The 18,007-nt window shown below is 46.6% G+C and overlaps 1 protein-coding gene across 4 annotated transcripts in view; it reads left to right on the top strand.

Annotated features, from left to right (window-relative positions):
- Positions 1-18,007, top strand: part of EXTL3 (exostosin like glycosyltransferase 3) — a 170,071-nt gene that overhangs the window by 135,408 nt on the left and 16,656 nt on the right. The window lies entirely within an intron of this gene.

Below are 18,007 nucleotides of genomic sequence, written 5' to 3'. Positions count from 1 at the left end.
GGCAAGAACTCTGTATGTTTATCTTGCAGATCCGTATCAAAAGGATTTATTTTTCAGGAATGTGCATTTTGTAGCACTTTAAAGCTGGAAGGACTCCAAAGAGCTTTGCAGTCGGAACAAGCTGGTTCTCACAGTTTTCAGAGGGCTCTCTGCTTTATCTGCGGCGTTTGCATATCGCCTTTGTTGGCACTGCCAGGTTGAGGGCTTCCAAGCTGCCTGGCGCTCTTGCTGGGGTTGTTCAGGCCAGCAACCGCCCTGGCTGAGCTTTTGGAGGTGCCCTCCTGCCTCAGAAATAAGATCTCAGAAGAGAACATCCATTGCAGTGGAAAGGATGGAGGCAGATGTAGGGCTGGGCCATATCTGGTTTTCAGTATCACGATATATCGCCAGCTAAACATTGCGATATCTCGATATATCGCAATGTCTGGAATGAGGCTCGAGCTTAAAATGACCTGGGGAAATATTGAAAGAAATAAAAATCCAAATTTGATGCGTGTAGTTAAATGAAAATTTACTCAGTTGATAGCATGCTTAACTAAACCATTGAAGAATATATTGCTGTTCTGTTAAGGGCTTTATATATCCATAGTAACACCTTGAACAAATTGGGGAACTGATGTAGATCAGTGTTAGAAAGTCAGGTAGACACTGAGGTCCGGCTCCGAGGGCCTTCTGGCGGTTCCCTCCCTGCTAGGAATGTTAATTTTTACCCAGTCACTTTTGGTATTCTGCTGTTCCAGCAAAGATGTATGTTTTTCTGGATAAAAAAATTCCTTCCAGTAGCACCTTAAAGACCAACTAAGTTAGTTCTTGGTATGAGCTTTCGTGTGCATGCACACTTCTTCAGATACACTGAAACAGAAGTTGCCAGATCCTTCTATATAGTGAGAAGGTGGGGAGGGGTATTACTCAGAAGGGTGGTGGGAATGGGAGATTGGCAGATAGCTGAGATGAGCCTGTTGACGACTCTGTTTTTCTGGAGTTCATTTTGTTGTAAATTGCTTAGAGATCTATAATTTGCAGCTGATTCATAAATATTTTCAATAAGTTGAATTTCAAGAAGTATATTTGGCCATTGTTAAATGCTTTGTAATTGTAGAATTGAACAGTCCATAACTCCAGAACAAATTTCTGGCACGGGTTAAGTTTACCTTGAGCTACTTGATTTCTGCTTGGTTTTTCAATATTTCCTCGGAGCTGAATCTCTCATGTAGAAGCAAGGTTTTGTGCATGAGGGGGGAGACTAGTCCCAAGGCTAGTGGGGGTTCCCAGCACAGTTCTCTGATTATTAGGGTTTTTGGGGGGAAGGGGCAGTTCTTAGCCTGCAGTTTTGGAGAGAGGCTGCAGAACAAATCGTTCAAAGCCTTCCACATTTTGCACTGCTGAGTGAATGCATTTGATACGTTCAGGTTCGTGCAAATGATACCTGTTCCGCACATTGAAATGTAATTTCAATGCGCTAGAGGTTTGCTTTACTATTGCTGTGGAAATTGTTCGTGATTAGATGCTCTGCCACCAAGCAGAAATTTTGCTTGAAGATGCAGTGCCAAAGCACCGCAGGAGCCCGTAAAACCTTAAAACAGCAGAGCTGTTGGTTCCTGAATCTCTTGTGAAAAAGATGTTTTTGTCCTGAAAACGACTGTTGTGTTTCTGTGGCGAAATCTGTTTCAGCCTCCTTTCGTGCAAGTGCTTTGGCCTTGTGGCCTGGTTAAACTGCCAACATGGAACATTTCTTGCAAGTGACCTCCTTTGCAGCTGTTTGGAGTGTTATAAGTTTTCCCTTATGGGGTATCCAAGAGCCTGTTTAGAGTCCTTAAGTTGATTCCCTATCGAAAGGAGAAAATAACAGAGGCCAACCAGAGAATATTGAGAAGCAAGGCAACTGGTGAGCCTGATATTTATTAACTGATGCAACAGGGCACTCACTGCCACACGCAGAAGGCAGGAGGGACCCAAAACAATGGTGTGCAAGCCCTTATATTAGACTTTTGAAGTTGCCCACCCTGTAGCCAGAGACCACCCCCAAAACATCATACATACATCACAGAAAGAGGCCGTCTACAGCAGAAACCCTGTCTGCCAGGATACCTGAAAATGGTTGCATTACCTGGACAGCCCAGCCATTCTTTTGTGATGGTAAATACTTTAATTCCTGAACCCAGGTCACAGGCTCACCCTATTCATACACACATATGCCATCAAAACATGTAAGCAAAAGACAATGGAGAGGTTTCCCATTTCCTTCCTCCTGCCAGAGGAATATTTGAGGAATATTTGAGGTCACTAGGAGAGTCAAAATGACTTCAGGATTGCTCTCCTATACCGTTTTAGACACATGGTTTATATACAGTGGTGCCTCGCAAGACGAAATTAATTCGTTCCGCAAGTTTTTTCTTCTTGCGAGTTTTTCGTCTTGCGATGCACGGTTTCCCATAGGAATGCATTGAAAATCAATTAATGCGTTCCTATGGAAACCGCTTGCCAGGCTGGCGGTGCGGAGAAGGGCTTTTCTCCCCACCGCAAGCCTTCAGGACAGGTACGGGAACAGAGGGGAAGGGGCGCAGCGCTTCTCCTCTGTTCCTGGGGCTTGCGGTGGGAGGAGGGTTTTTCCTCCCCACCACCAACATTCAGAACAGCATTCTGAATGTTGGCGATGGGAAGGAAAACCCTCCTCCCACCGCAAGTCTTCAGGACAGCCATCCGAAGGCTGGCGCGGGGAGAAGGGCTTTCCGCCCCACCGCCAGCCTTCAGAGCAGCCTTCCGAAGGCTGGCGCGGGGAGAAGGGCTTTCCGCCCCACCGCCAGCCTTCAGAGCAGCCTTCCGAAGGCTGGCGCGGGGAGAAGGGCTTTCCGCCCCACCGCCAGCCTTTGGAGGAGGTCCGAGGACAGTGGGGAAGACGCGCTGCGCTTCCCCGCTGTCCCCAAGATTTCCCTATGGGCTTTCGTCTTGCGAAAGAAGCCCATAGGGAAATTCGTTTTGCGAAGCGCCTCCAAAACGATCTCAGCCAATAAAGCGAGATGAGCGCCACAACCCCAGAGTCAATCACGACTGGACCTAATGGTCAGGGGTCCCTTTACCTTTACTATGTGTTTGCCTTGCAAATTTATGAACACTTATTTTATATTTGGGGCCTTAGGATTCTTATAACAGAAGGAACGGAGTTTGGGAACAGTGGGGCTTTGCTAGGCAGCTCTCCCCAAGCTGGCGAGCTGAGGGTTGCTGCAGAGTTGGAAATCTTCGCTTATGCAGATGAGATGCGAGGGAGCCTTTGGAGAGGGTTTTGCTTTTGCAGGCGAGCTTGTTAAGAAGGTGATTTTTCAAGAGCGGAAAGCTGACAAGGAGAGTGGGGCTTGAGTGCTTTATATTTGAGCCTGTCGACTTCCCCCCTCTTGCTTAATGGCATGTGGCACTCAGAGCGCCAGCTTTGATCCTACCTGGTTTTAAAAGGCTTTGCAAATGGTCACACATTTGCGGTGGAGGCGTCTTTCTTTTTCTGCTTGCATCAGGGGGATTTTCTCCTTGCTCTTGGATGTACTGACAAAATGAGCAGAGGACAAGACCAGGCGGCTGAATTAGGAGCAAGCTGCTCAGTTCAGGGCCCAAACCGTACTCCCCAAGTTTCATTTAGGTGGTCTGGTGTGTGTCTCTGGATTTGTGGTTGAAGACGGGAGATGGCAAACCTTCCACGCAAAATATCCATATTGATTTTTAATTAGATTTCATCGCTTCTTTTATTGCTTAGTATTTTGCATGTTGTTGCAATACAGATTTGAATACTATGGGATCCAAATTGCAATGCAATGAAATGCAGTACAAAAGAAATAAAAGAAGCCGTAAAAATACAATTAAATATCATACAGTGGCTGCAGCAGGCAGAAAAATTACCTGCCAAAGATCCTCAGCAATTTTCGGGTGGTTCGTGGAGGAAAGAGTTTGGGAGCCACTACAGCATCTTAAAAAGCAGAGACATCACCTTGCCGACAAAGGTCTGTATAGTTAAAGCTATGGTTTTCCCAGTAGTGATGTATGGAAGTGAGAGCTGGACCATCAAGAAGGCTGATCGCCAAAGAATGGATGCTTTTGAATTCTGGTGCTGGAGGAGACTCTTGAGAGTCCCATGGACCTCAAGAAGATCAAACCTCTCCATGCTGAAGGAAATCAGCCCTACGTGCTCACTGGAAGGACAGATCCTGAAGCTGAGGCTCCAAGACTTTGGCCACCTCAGGAGAAGAGAAGACTCCCTCGGCCAATAAAGCGAGATGAGCGCCGCAACCCCAGAGTCGGTCACGACTGGACCTAATGGTCAGGGGTCCCTTTACCTTTACCTTTACTCACCATGAAATTGTCACAGTAAGTGCCACACTTTTTAACAATAACAAAAAGAGGTGCGGGTGATTCATCCCCTTGACTATGATAGCCATGTTCAAATATATAAAAGGATGTCACATAGAGGAGGGAGAAAGGTTGTTTTCTGCTGCTCCAGAGAAGCGGACACGGAGCAATGGATCCAAACTACAAGAAAGAAGATTCCACCTAAACATTAGGAAGAACTTCCTGACAGTAAGAGCTGTTTGACAGTGGAATTTGCTGCCAAGGAGTGTGGTGGAGTCTCCTACTTTGGAGGTCTTTAAGCAGAGGCTTGACAACCATATGTCAGGAGTGCTCTGATGGTGCTTCCTGCTTGGCAGGGGGTTGGACTCGATGGCCCTTGTGGTCTCTTCCAACTCTATGATTCTATGACTCCCCGCTGGGGAAAAAAGCACTGGCTTTGCCCGTCATGGACTCTTCCCTCTCCCCCACTTCCCTGCCAGACGTGAGCCTCCAGCCTGCAAGGAAGCACATCCCGGAGACAAAATAGCAGGACCAAATAATGCCTCCAAAAGTGAGACCCTCCATTAACACAGACCCTCCCCTCTTTCCCCTGGTCTCGGTGGCCGAGCATCTGAAACAGGAGACCCCCAAAACCTCTTTCTCGGGGCTCCTAGATGAGCCGTAATGAGTGATTGTTCCACAATGTTAACCTTGCTTTAAGCAACAGTGTCAAAACACTGTCTAAATATACTCCTTTCCATCACTGCTGAGAACACCCACGGAGACACGGCGCTGACGGAAGGTTTTCCTAATTTGGCAGAACCCTCAGATGAAGTTGCTAACTATGCTCCAGTCTGTCTGCAGCTCCACTCCCTTGCATGAACAGCCACGAACCCTCACAAGGGGGAGTGTTGACTCTCTCGGGCGCTGCTGCGAGGTGCATCTTAGCTTCCAAATTTAGAGGGCACCTCTCCTTTCCTTTTTTTGGAAACGGCTGCATTAAAAAAAGTGGTCGAACTGGCCTCATTTGCATCCCATCTTTAACTATCCATTTAATGTTTGCTTAGCACTGTTCGTCACCCGTCAATCTCAGTGCAGCTTTCCTGCCCTCCTGGTGCTTAGCAGCTCCCTCCCAAGCAGGCAACAAAAAAACCAGGATCCTTCCAGGATGGGCTTTGCATTCATTTTGCTGCATCCAGGACTGGAAGCGGTACCCTGGTGCTCTGCGGGCCACTATCTCATGTGGCTGTGAGTCACCTGGGCTTCAGGTTGGGACATCTCCCCGTGGGCAGGAAAGGCTTCCCAAGTGGTGGCCTGGCTTGGCAGGACTGATCTTGCAGCAGGTGCTGGGGAATCCTTGGCCCTCCCAGTGTTGCTGAATTACGCTCCTTATCATTTCTGGCCATTGGCCACGGTTGCAAGGGCTGATGGGAGTTGTAGTTCAGCCGAAAGTTCCCCACACCTGATATAGAATGGACTAGACTGATGTACTGGTTAGGTTCCTAGTGGCTGCTAGTCACGACAGCAGCACTAATCCAGTTACCAGTTGGTGGGAAAAGTCGTCTTGCGCTCGGATCCTGCTCTGGGACTTCCTGTAAGCATTTGCTATCTGTTCCTCCAGAGCAGGGTGGTCCAACTTTCCGTACCAAGTGGGCTGCAAGAATTTGCAGAACCCACAGGCCACACACGGTGTTGTGTGGGGGTGGGGGTGGGAGAGAGCAGGGCCAATATTTGACACATGCCCCTAGCGATGCATTCCCAAAGCAGGCTAAGCGAGGCGCTGGGCTTTGGGAAGGAGGCGCAAGGCTCTGGCAGGCTCCTAGAGCCCTCGCGTCTCCTTCCCAAAGCTGGGAAAGTTCTAACTAGGCTTTGGGAAGGAGGTGTCAGGACTCGCGGACCCTGTCAGAGACTCTAGGACCCAGCCAGAACCATCCCACCTCCTTCCCAAAGCCTAGTTCCTCCCTTACCTGGCTTTGGGAAGGCAGCACAACGGCTGGGAAGGGCATCAAATGTTGCTGAGGGCCACCCAAAAATTCCTCAAGTCCGCTCTGCTCAAGGGCTTAAGACTCAAACCAACAGGTTCAGATGTCGGACTTATGTTCGACTGAGCGACGCCTCCGGTCAAGTCCTTCGGAATCGCCTCCAACGATAATTAACGACCTGAGCCTTTGATAAACCTCCAGGCACGTTCCCCATTACGCAGAGTATCAAAGCAGCAGAAGTGACGAGCTTTATGAGCTACATTCCAAAGACTATTGCTAACTACGCAGACAGAAAAGAAATCATTCTCTCTCTGTGAAAGACAGAGAGCAACAGAAAAACAAAGGAACAGGAAACCAGTAACATCACATCTGTCTCCTGTCTTCCGTGAGACTTCCAACAGCCTGGAATGTCTCTGGAATGTAAACAAGAGTCTGGTGACTCAAAGCACTGCACAGTGGCAACACACAGAAACCTAACATCCTCCCCCTTTCTGTGAACGCAGTGTGTCATGTACAAACTCAGTTCATACCCTGTTTTTGTACATAGGTACAGTGTTGATCCTTCGGAACAACATTGGACAATAAATCAGCAGAAATTTCATTATCTGGCATATAGGACACCGTTACGAGTCCTTTCTGAACACATTCTCTAGCATGTTGCAGTTTCAACTGCAAGTGCTTCGTGCTTTGCTTACAACCTTCAGAAGTCAGCAAAGCCAAACATGCTTTGTTGTCCTGATAAAGCTGGATTGGACATTTGACAGGAATTCTCATGTCTTTACACAATTGTAACAACTATTTACAATGAAAAAGACTGATCCGCCCGCAGTAGCTTTCTGCAGTGCTATACCCTGCCTCTTGAAGCAGACCCTCAGCTGCCTGTTGTGTCAGCTGCCTGTTGTTACCAAAATGAGCGAGGGAAGACTCAAACTCTGGCCAGCGAACGTTTCCTCCACTTGCACCTTGACTTGTTAACGAGGAAACAGTGGCAGCCCCACGTTTCTGCTGCAGGTGCCCTCATTTTTCATCTGGAGAGGTCTATGGCATCCGCTCTCCTCCCGGCAGAAGCTAAGTGCAGCGCGCAGAGCTGGTCTGTCAGAAATTCCCCCGAGGGCACAGACACGCTCCCCTGTTTCCGGCAGCAAATTATATTTGACATTTAATTCAAGACTTGAGTGTAAAACCTCCCTGTGGTAATAGGTCTGAATGGAACAGGGCACGCAGTTGGCTGTATATATTTTAGTTTTTCCTGCCACCGTTTGATTTTTCCACGCACACACAGTCACTCACGACTAGACAGAGCCCAAATTCCTAAATTGGTGACGTATGAAACAATAGCTTGTGTATTAAATTATTTTACGTAGTGCTGTTGACATATAGGTCTCTAGTACAGAGGGAACATTCACCCACCTTAATAGTATACTCTTCCCCAAACACACTTTGTTATTAACTGTTACCTGAATCAGGCTAGTAAATAAACGTCCCCTTCTCCTTGTGCCCTCCATCTTTACCAACACCAGGGTCTTTTCCAGGGAGTCTTCTCTTCTCCTGAGGTGGCCAAAGTATTGGAGCCTCAGCTTCAGGATCTGTCCTTCCAGTGAGCACTCAGGGCTGATTTCCTTCAGAATGGAGAGGTTTGATCTTCTTGCAGTCCATGGGACACTCAAGAGTCTCCTCCAGCACCATCATTCAAAAGCATCAATTCTTCGGCGATCAGCCTTCTTTATGGTCCAGCTCTAACTTCCATACATCACTACTGGGAAAACCATAGCTTTAACTATACGGATTTTTGTCAGCAAGGTGATGTCTCTGCTTTTTAAGATGCTGTCTAGGTTTGTCATTGCTTTTCTCCCAAGAAGCAGGCGTCTTTTAATTTCGTGACTGCTGTCACCATCTGCAGTGATCATGGAGCCCAAGAAGGTAAAATCTGTTACTGCCTCCATTTCTTCCCCTTCTATTTGCCAGGATGTGATGGGACCAGTGGCCATGATCTTTGTTTTTTTGATGTTGAGCTTCAGACCATATTTTGCGCTCTCCTCTTTCACCCTCATTAAGAGGTTCTTTAATTCCTCCTCACTTTCTACCATCAAAGTTGTGTCATTTGCATATTTGAGGTTGTTGATATTTCTTCCGGCAGTCTTAATTCCGGCTTGGGATTCATCCAGTCCAGCCTTTCGCATGATGAATTCTGCATATAAGTTAAATAAGCAGGGAGGCAATATACAGCCTTGTCATACTCCTTTCCCAATTTTGAACCAATCAGTTGTTCCATATCCAGTTTTAACTGTTGCTTCTCGTCCCACATAGAGATTTCTATTGGCCCTCAGACATTTTGGAGGCAAAAAGCTTCCCTTCTGGGAAAAACATTCCCAAATCTTTGGGAAAAACATTCCCCAAAAAACATTCCCAAATCTTTATGCCTTTCACTTTGGAGGTGGCTTTTCATTGCTGCGTGCAGCCATTGGCTTGGTTTGCACATTGCAGTGAGCCACATCACGGCTTACTGTGACCACGTGAACATGCTGCCTCCCAGCAAGGATCTGGCAATCACGTTGCTCCTCCCTGGTCATTCTAGGTCTTTGTGGGACGACAGCTAAGCATATTCCCCAAACTCAGGGTCGTAGTTAAGGTCTCTGCTCTTTAGTCACTTACTTGTAACCATCGGATGAACCTTGGCTCCAGATTGCGGTTGAGGAGGAGAGCGTAACCATGGTTCTGGGTTCTGACAACCTTGGCTTAGCTGCTTGTGCCACACGGATCCAAAAAGTCCAGGGAGGAACAAAGAGGCTGCAATCTCCTCCCCGGGAGCCATTGAGGTGGCGCTAGGTCATGTAAACCCTTATTTCCAAGATCATCCAGTGCTTTCAAATTGCATTGTGTTTTTTTAAAAACTTTTTTAATTGAGTTGTACAGTGTTATAATCAACATAAATTACAAAGAGAAATAAACATAGATCCCTTCCCCCCCTCCACCCACCCAACGACTTCCCTCAACCTCCCCTTCTGTGTTTTTTAAAATATTTTCTCGTTCTGCATATTTCAATATATTTTAGATTCATACTCTTTTTATCTAAATGCTCTATTTTCTTTTAAATTTTACACCAAACCATTAACATCACATAGTGTACTTGTTTGTTTTTATATCTTTCGAATTGCATTGTTTTTCTTACTGCATCCTCCCAGCCAATAGGGTGGACAGTATAGCGACTGCCATGACGCCATGAAGCCAGAGCCAATCAGATTTTGTCTCTGCAGTGACGCAAGTGAGAGCAAGTGACACTGCGTTGTCCGCCCTCTGAAGCCTTGACCCTTCACTCCAGAACGAAAGGACGTATTGGCTGCACAAAGCCATGTGATGGAATTTAACGAAACAAAGGTTTTAGCCATTCCCAGGGCTCCTCAGCTGCCCAGAATGGCCGCAGGGGGTTGTTTCTGCCAAGTCTGCTTGCGCGTTCCGACACAGCAGTGAGCGAGCCAGTTTCACCCAAGGGCGAGGCTGCTCAAAGTGAAATGTGAGGGTTCCTCCTTGAAGCATATTGTTGTGCTGTGGGCTGCTGTCACAGCAGCGCATGCCCCAGAGCAAGAGATGTTGTAAGCAACGGGATCTGTCGCTTTACAGCATCATTTTTATATTTTGCTGACTCCGGGAACAATGGGTGTTTTTGAAGCACACTGACGGCTCTTGAAGGCTTTGGCCTTGCGATGAACTTTCCGTCTTTTCACCCTTCCAGCAGAATGCAAGTTCTGTGACCTCTTTTAAGGGACTGGGATCAGCTGACTGTTCCAGTCGTACCTCTAGGTCGGTACCTCTAGCTAAGTACTGTGAACCCCTTGTTTTTCAAAAGCCAGGGCATGGACCCCTGACTTTTGATATTTTTAATATACAGTTTGTATAGTTAAAGCCATGGTTTCCCCAGTAGTGATGTATGGAAGTGAGAAATGGACCATAAAGAAAGCTGATCGCCGAAGAATGGATGCTTTTGAATTATGGCGATGGAGGAGACTCTTGAGAATCCCATGGACTGCAAGAAGATCAAACCTCTCCATTCTGAAGGAAATCAGCCCTGAGTGCTCACTGGAAGGACAGATCCTGAAGCTGAGGCTCCAATATTTTGGCCACCTCATGAGAAGAGAAGACTCCCTGGAAAAGACCCTGATGCTGGGAAAGATGGAGGGCACAAGGAGAAGGGGACGGCAGAGGACGAGGTGGTTGGACAGTGTTCTCAAAGCTACGAATATGAGTTTGACCAAACTGTGGGAGGCAGTGGAAGACAGGAGTGCCTGGCGTGCTCTGGTCCATGGGGTCACGAAGAGTCAGACACGACTAAACAACTAAACAACAACAAGCTTTTGTTTCCTGAATGGTGCCACGGACCCCCTGCGTGGATTACAAGGACCTCCTGGGGTCTGCGGACCACCAACTGGGAACCTCTGCTCTCAGCTGACTGATGTTATTGGTTTCCAGTGCATCCAAATGGCTAGGGGGAGAGACTGGGTGGGTGTTTGTGTTTTTCCATGGCTACGTCTCTGAGTCGTTGTCTTGAATCAACAATGGTTGTCTGTTCCTTGTCAGAGAGACTTGGGCATGGTGGAGTTCATAGCCCCAAGGCAGGTTCTTGCATGAGCTTTCCAAGCATAATTTTATTTGTGTCTCCTTTTCTCCACACGCAGTATTCCAGCACATGGGGAGACACAAGACCCAGTTGGCAAGTTTCCCCTCTGCCGACGTGCCTCCCATTTTTTTCTTTCCTTTTAGAATTATTTGCGATTGTGCCTTCGATATCTCGCTTTTAAGAAACTCCCATCCACCACATACAACCCTCACTCGGAGTATTTCTGACCCTGGGATATAATAATACAGTGGACGCTCGGGTTGCAAACGTGATCCGTGCAGGATGCACATTCGCAACCCGCAGTGGCGTGTTTGCGCATGCACGGGTTGCGATTCGGCACTTCCACGCAAAGCGCGATTTAGTGCTTCTGCGCATGCGCGACTGCCAAATCATGGAAGTAACCCGTTCCGGTACTTCTGGGTTTTGGTGGTCCGTAACCCAAAAAAAATGAACCTGAAGCGTCTGTAACCCAAGGTATGACTGTAATAACAACAACAACAACAACAACAACAACAATAATAATAATAAATACCCCGCCCATCTGGCTGGGTTTCCCCAGCCACTCTGGGCGGCTTCCAACAAAAGATTCAAAACATTGAAACACCAGTCATTAAAAACTTCCCTAAACAGGATGTCACCCAGTAGTTTCTTAACGCTTTTTGAAATCAGCTTTGCTGAAGTCCAGAGTGTGCGTCTGACTGCATTCAGCTTTCCTTTTCCTCTGTATAATGAATCCCAAGAGGAACATGGTCACTTCCTTCCAAGGCCCCGACTGCTTCCACCTCAACACACACTTGAGTTTTTTGGGAGGATGGGCTGGGCAGGAGTCACATCAGGTACTACATATAGGTTTCAGGGTGACTGGAAGCAGCTTAGTAAGGGTGTCTGCTGTCTCCCAGTTGTGTAACATTTGGCAACATCAACAAAAAGGCCCCCACTCCAAAAATGCAAGAAGGGCTCTTACACTTGCCAGAAGCTTGGCTCTGCCCTCGCCGGTCTTGGAAGGATCCTTTAAAAAAGTCCCATATGACCAGAGAATTTGTGCCTGTCCATTGGGGGATATTTGTTGTTGTTTAGTCATTTAGTCGTGTCCGACTCTTCGTGACCCCCTGGACCAGAGCACGCCAGGCACTCCTGTCTTCCACTGCCTCCCCCAGTTTGGTCAAACTCATGTTTGTAGCTTCGAGAACACTGTCCCACCATCTCGTCCTCTGTCGTCTCCTTCTCCTTGTGCCCTCCATCTTTCCCAACATCAGGGTCTTTTCCAGGGAGTCTTCTCTTCTCATGAGGTGGCCAAAGTCTTGGAGCCTCAGCTTCAGGATCTGTCCTTCCAGTGAGCACTCAGGGCTGATTTCCTTCAGAATGGAGAGGTTTGATCTTCTTGCAGTCCATGGGACTCTCAAGAGTCTCCTCCAGCACCAGAATTCAAAAGCATCAATTCTTCGGCAATCGGTCTTCTTTATGGTCCAGCTCTCACTTCCATACTGGGAAAACCATAGCTTTAACTATATGAACCTTTGTTGGCAAGGTGATGTCTCTGCTTTTTAAGATGCTTTCTAGGTTTGTCAGGTCTTGATCTACAGGGTGGCAATTTCAAAAGTCTAAATAAGGGCTTGCACACCATTGTTCCGGGTCCCTCCTCTCTCATGCGGGTGAGGGGAGCACCCTGTTGTAACAGATAATAAAGATCAGGCTTACTAGCTGCTTTGCTTCTCAATATTCTCTGGTTATTTTCTCCTGCCAATAGGGAACCTACGTAAGGACTCTATATGGACTCTTGGATACCCCATAAGAGAAAAGGGCAGATTTTTGTTTACAACAGTTTCAAGTGGCAATATAATAAGACCCCTAGGACAGTTCCCTGATATTTATAAACCAGATAAAAAGAAAAGAAAATAGGACATGTTACTACTTCCCAATAGCAATCATCATCATCATCATCATCATCCTAGGAAATGTGAATGGAGTCACCAAATTTTGTATCTTGTATGTTCAATTTTAGTTTTCATGGCATATTGTTTCCTTTTTTATTTGTTTCCTTCAATGCTTTATTGATTTGTGGGTTTTTGAGAAAACGAATAAAAAGAAATATTATTTTAAATACCAGTATTCTCGCCCCAACCCTCTAACACACTGGGCCCAGATTCCTTATAAGGAATTGCAGAGATTAAATAGCTCCTGCTTTCAATTAATGAGTTCAGGGTTATGGCATCCATTAATCTGCTTCTCCAGAGAGGTTGCCCCTTCCAGTTGCACAAGGAAGGAATCCGCTCTCTCTTTCCTCAAGAGGCAGCGTTCGAATTTCGGTCTCCTGCACGTTTACAGGAAAAACAGCAGGAGAATCAATGTGACCGTTTGAGCTGCTTCCTTAGACTATATTGATCCGCAGGGTGTTTGCATCTTAAATATCTCCAAATAAATATTCTCTCATTATGCAGAAATCTATATATGTGTACAGCTGCATTATTCTTGCTGCTATCATTATTATTGATTACCATCAAAGCTGCATGGAACTAGGATTTAAAAGCTGCACCATGAAGTCTGGACAGCTTAATATTTAAGATCCGGGAAATGGAAAGGCTGACGTTCTGCGTATAATCTTTAATTATTCCCTCTTGGCGATTTGAAATGCGTAACTGCACTGTAACTTGTTTCCTTGTCATAGGCGGACTTCAGATGCCAGTAATTCACATATGTTGTGTAATTCTTTATCTCCTTGACATCTGATGGGAGGGCATTCCACAGGGAGGGAGCCACCACCGAGAAGGCCCTCTGCCTTGCTCCCTGTTTCTGTTTTACCCTGTCTATTGGCAGTTTAGATATTTTGTTTAGTGGCTCCCACTTCTTTTGCTGGATAAGTATTCTGTTCTGGTTGAAACTGCTTGTTGTTGTTTTTTAAATAACCGTAACCGTTTGATATGTATATTACGTTGCTGTAAGCCAACGGTTCTCAAACTTCCTTCTCTGGGCCACGCTTTTCAGGATAAACATTTGCTTGCACTTTACCGATATTGATAAGAAATACGCTGGAAAGCAAAATGAAACAACAACTACCAGCGCTTGATTGATAACAGAGAACACTATCCATATTCTGCAAATATTTTTATTTTCTTAAAAAAGTTTAAGTGTTTCTTTGATTGTCCTTGAATCTTCCCTCTCACACCTTTTGAACATCACTGCTGTAAAGTGTCCCGGGGAAGGCGGGTGAGAAACCTTGCAAACTAATAATACGCAAATTCGTTAAAATGGGAGCGATGCTCCCTGCGCATTGGTGAGTACTGGTGCATTTTGTAAAACAAGAAGAGGGAGCCCGAGTGGTGGAATTTTTGTGTGCGCTTGCCTAGCAAAACCCAGGTGCAGTGGTGTCGCAACGGGGGGGGCAGTGCACTCCGGATACCATGTGTGTGGGGGGTGTGACAAGAAGGCACCCCATGGGAGCTCTAGCAGCCATCGCGCCACTGCAGCCGCATGTGGAGGATCCTCTGTTTGCGGCTGCAGCCGCGAGCAGAGGATCCCAGCGGCAAACCATTATGTGCAGCATGTGTGCGGCGTCACACACATGTGCTGTCACGGCTAAAAATTGGCCGCTGTTTCTTTAATGCTAAAAGAACTACAATGACTCATGCAACCTTTCACCAAATTACACCTTATATACAGAGTGGTCAATGTTAGTGTTTGGTGTATGTTGGTTGGATTGTAGAAAGCTGGTTGCGTTTGGTGTGTGTAAAAGCTGTCGGTCGTGGTTGGAGAAGAAGACTTCAAGAATAAAAGCAGCAATACTCTGCAAGAATACTCTTTCTCAAAGACTCTCTTGTGCCAACTAAGGTCTGAGGACTAGGCAAAGGAGTAAAAAGTAGGTCAGAACCTTTTCTTTTTCAAACACTGACATGCGCTGTACGTAACAATGGCGCACATGCGCTGTACATAGTTGTTTGCCACCGGCACCGCTCGAGCGCCATATGGACGGCAGTGGGATCCCTCTGTCGCCACTACAGCCGCATGTAGAGGATCCTCCGTTTGCAGCTACAGCCGCAAGCAGAGGATCCTGGGACCGTCTGTACAGCGCTGGAGCACCACCGCTGGCAAACCGCTATGTACAGCGCATGTGCAGAGGCACTATGTATGGTGCATGTGTCGTATGTAGCGATGCCGCACATGCGTCCTACGTAGCGATTCCCCGTCCCAGGTGTCAAGATGCATTCGTTCACCCCTGGCCAGGTGACCTGGGCTCTTTCTGCCGGGTGCTGCTGGGATGTTGCAAAGGCAGGGGGAGGAGCCCAGGAGCATCATGCGCCCCTTTCAGTGCGCTGCTCGCTGCATGATCCACAATGCCCACTGTGCGCCTCCTCTATTCACCCTAGCCAGCTGCCTTCTTCGCTTGCCTTGGATATTCCTTCTGCTTTTGATGGATCTTTCTTGGAACATTCTAAATGCCTGCTCGTCGAATGTTCCATATTTTTTTCTCTCTCTCTCTCCCACTATTGACAGGGGAAAGTACTAATGTTGGCTTAATGCGGGGATTTAATCATGCCAGCTGTCACCTGGTTCCTTCCAACAAATATTTTCCTCCGCTAATGGTTTCAGCGCCAGATTTTATTTTTTTGTTAATGCGATCCAAATGTGATCTTATTTAATAGCATTTCACCGCCGTAATGCTGTACGCTTGTTTAAAGACTTTGAAAAATGTAGGCATGGGGGGGCGGTAAAGGGAGCTTCTGCATTTTGGAATGGGAAATGGACATCTTAAGAGCCGCGATGTGGAAATGTGTGTCCGGGGGCCAAATGTGGACTCCCCCAATTAATTATCATTTTATTTGTAAGCTGCCTTTCCATAGTTCACAGCCATGCGCAAGGCGGTACTCCAACATGAAAATATTTACTTAATTACAACAAGTGGTCATGAACAATAAATAAAAGACATCAAAAAAGTGTGCAACCAAATTGAATGATTTCCAGATAAACAATGTTGTTGTTGTTGTTTAGTCGTTTAGTCGTGTCCGACTCTTTGTGACCCCCTGGACCAGAGCACGCCAGGCACTCCTGTCTTCCACTGCCTCCCGCAGTTTGGTCAGACTCATGCTGGTAGCTTCGAGAACACTGTCCAACCATCTCGTCCTCTGTTGTCCCCTTCTCCTTGTGCCTTCCATCTTTCCCAACATCAGGGTCTTTTCCAGGGAGTCTTCTCTTCTCATGAGGTGGCCAAAGTCTTGGAGCCTCAGCTTCAGGATCTGTCCTTCCAGTGAGCACTCAGGGCTGATTTCCTTCAGAATGGAGAGGTTGGATCTTCTTGCAATCCATGGGACTCTCAAGAGTCTCCTCCAGCACCAGAATTCAAAAGCATCAATTCTTTGGTGACCAGCCTTCTTTATGGTCCAGCTCTCACTTCCATACATCACTACTGGGAAAACCAGAGCTTGAACTATAAAAAAACCCCATAATAAGATCTAAAAATCCTCTGCTTGGTCATCAGAACTCTCTCTCCAGGCCACGCCCATATCCCAGGCCACGCCCCCTGCCAGCCGTGCTTTACACCCTCCTTGAGTTCTCTTGCCTGGCTGGAATGTGTCCTTGAACTCTGGTCAATCTAGCCCACTGTACAAAGGTAAAAATTGCGTCCATTGCCCTGCCCACTTTTGCCTTTGGCCCCATGGGACGAGGCTGGTGCTGTGGTGTAAACCACTGAGCCTCCTGGGCTTGCCGATCAGAAGGTCGACGGTTCGAATCCCCATGACGGGGTGAGCTCCTGTTGCTCGGTCCCAGCTCCTGCCATCCTAGGAGTTCGAAAGCACACCAGTGCAAGTAGATAAATAGGTACCACTGCGACGGGAAGGTAAATTGTGTTTCCATGCACTCTGGCTTCCATCACAGTGTCCCGTTGCGCCAGAAGTGGTTTAGTCATTCTGGCCACATGATCTGGAAAGCTGTCTGTGGACAAACGCCGGCTCCCTCAGCCTGAGAACGAGATGAGCGCCACAACCCCATAGTCGCCTTTGACTTGACTTAACCGTCCAGGGGTCCTTTACCTTTTGTTTTTTTACCATTGTCTCTGGCCCCACCCACCCGTTAAACATGGCCCTTGGAAGCTTGCCCAGAAGGCAATGCAGACCTTGGCCTAGAATTCCCCCTCCCCATTTCCCCCTGGCTTCTCTCTCGATCTTTTTGGCATTTGGCTTTTCTTTAGGATGGTTCTAGATACAGGTAGGTAGCCGTGTTGGCCTGCCGTAGTCGAAACAAAATAAAAAAATTCCTTCCAGTAGCACCTTAGAGACCAACTAAGTTTGTTCTGGGTATGAGCTTTCATGTGCATGCACACTTCTTCAGATACACTGAAACAGAAGTCACCAGACCCTTACATATAGGGAGAGGGGTGATTGGCTGATAGGTGTGGTAAACCGGTTGACGCCTGTTAAGGACTGCAATTGGTCTTACAGGAAAAAGCAAGGGGTGAGATAGCCAAAAATAGCTTTATCATGTATAATGAGATAAGAATCCAATGTCTCTATTCAGACCAGGTCTCTCCGTGGTTTTAAGTTTGGTAATAAGTTGCAATTCAGCAACTTCTCTTTCCAGTCTGTTTCTGAAATTCTTTTGTAATATGACAGCTACTTTGAGATCTTGTGTAGAATGTCCTGGGAGATTGAAGTGTTCTCCTACTGGTTTCTCTGTCTTGCGATTCCTGATGTTAGATTTATTTCCATTTATCCTTTGGATGGTTGTTTTTCATTCATGCTGCAATCAAGCACTCAGTCAAAGTAACAATATACCCACCAAAACAGACTAGTTAGTAAAAATGATTGAATATTTACATCCTGCCAAGTTAACAGGAAGAATTAGAGGAAATACTATACAAAAAGTAAAATATGAATGGATAATCTTCAATGAATACCCATAAAAATTATACGGGCAAGACAAATCTCCTGACAGATATAGAATGAATCTAGAAAATAGAGGTATATATAGTAAAATTTGTGTAGAGAAAAAAATTGGAGACCAAAATAACAAAAATGAAATGTGTGTAGACCACCAAATTGTAAAATAGCACAATGAGAATAGCTGGAAGTCAAACACTTGGGTGTATTTACGTTGGGTATGTAGATAGGCA

The sequence above is a fragment of the Podarcis bocagei genome (assembly GCF_964188305.1).
Source record: "Podarcis bocagei genome assembly, chromosome: 3".
In the NCBI taxonomy this organism is placed as follows: Eukaryota; Metazoa; Chordata; class Lepidosauria; order Squamata; family Lacertidae; genus Podarcis; species Podarcis bocagei.
Note: the sequence above shows the minus strand (reverse complement) of the source record. Positions and strands in the feature narration are given on the sequence as shown.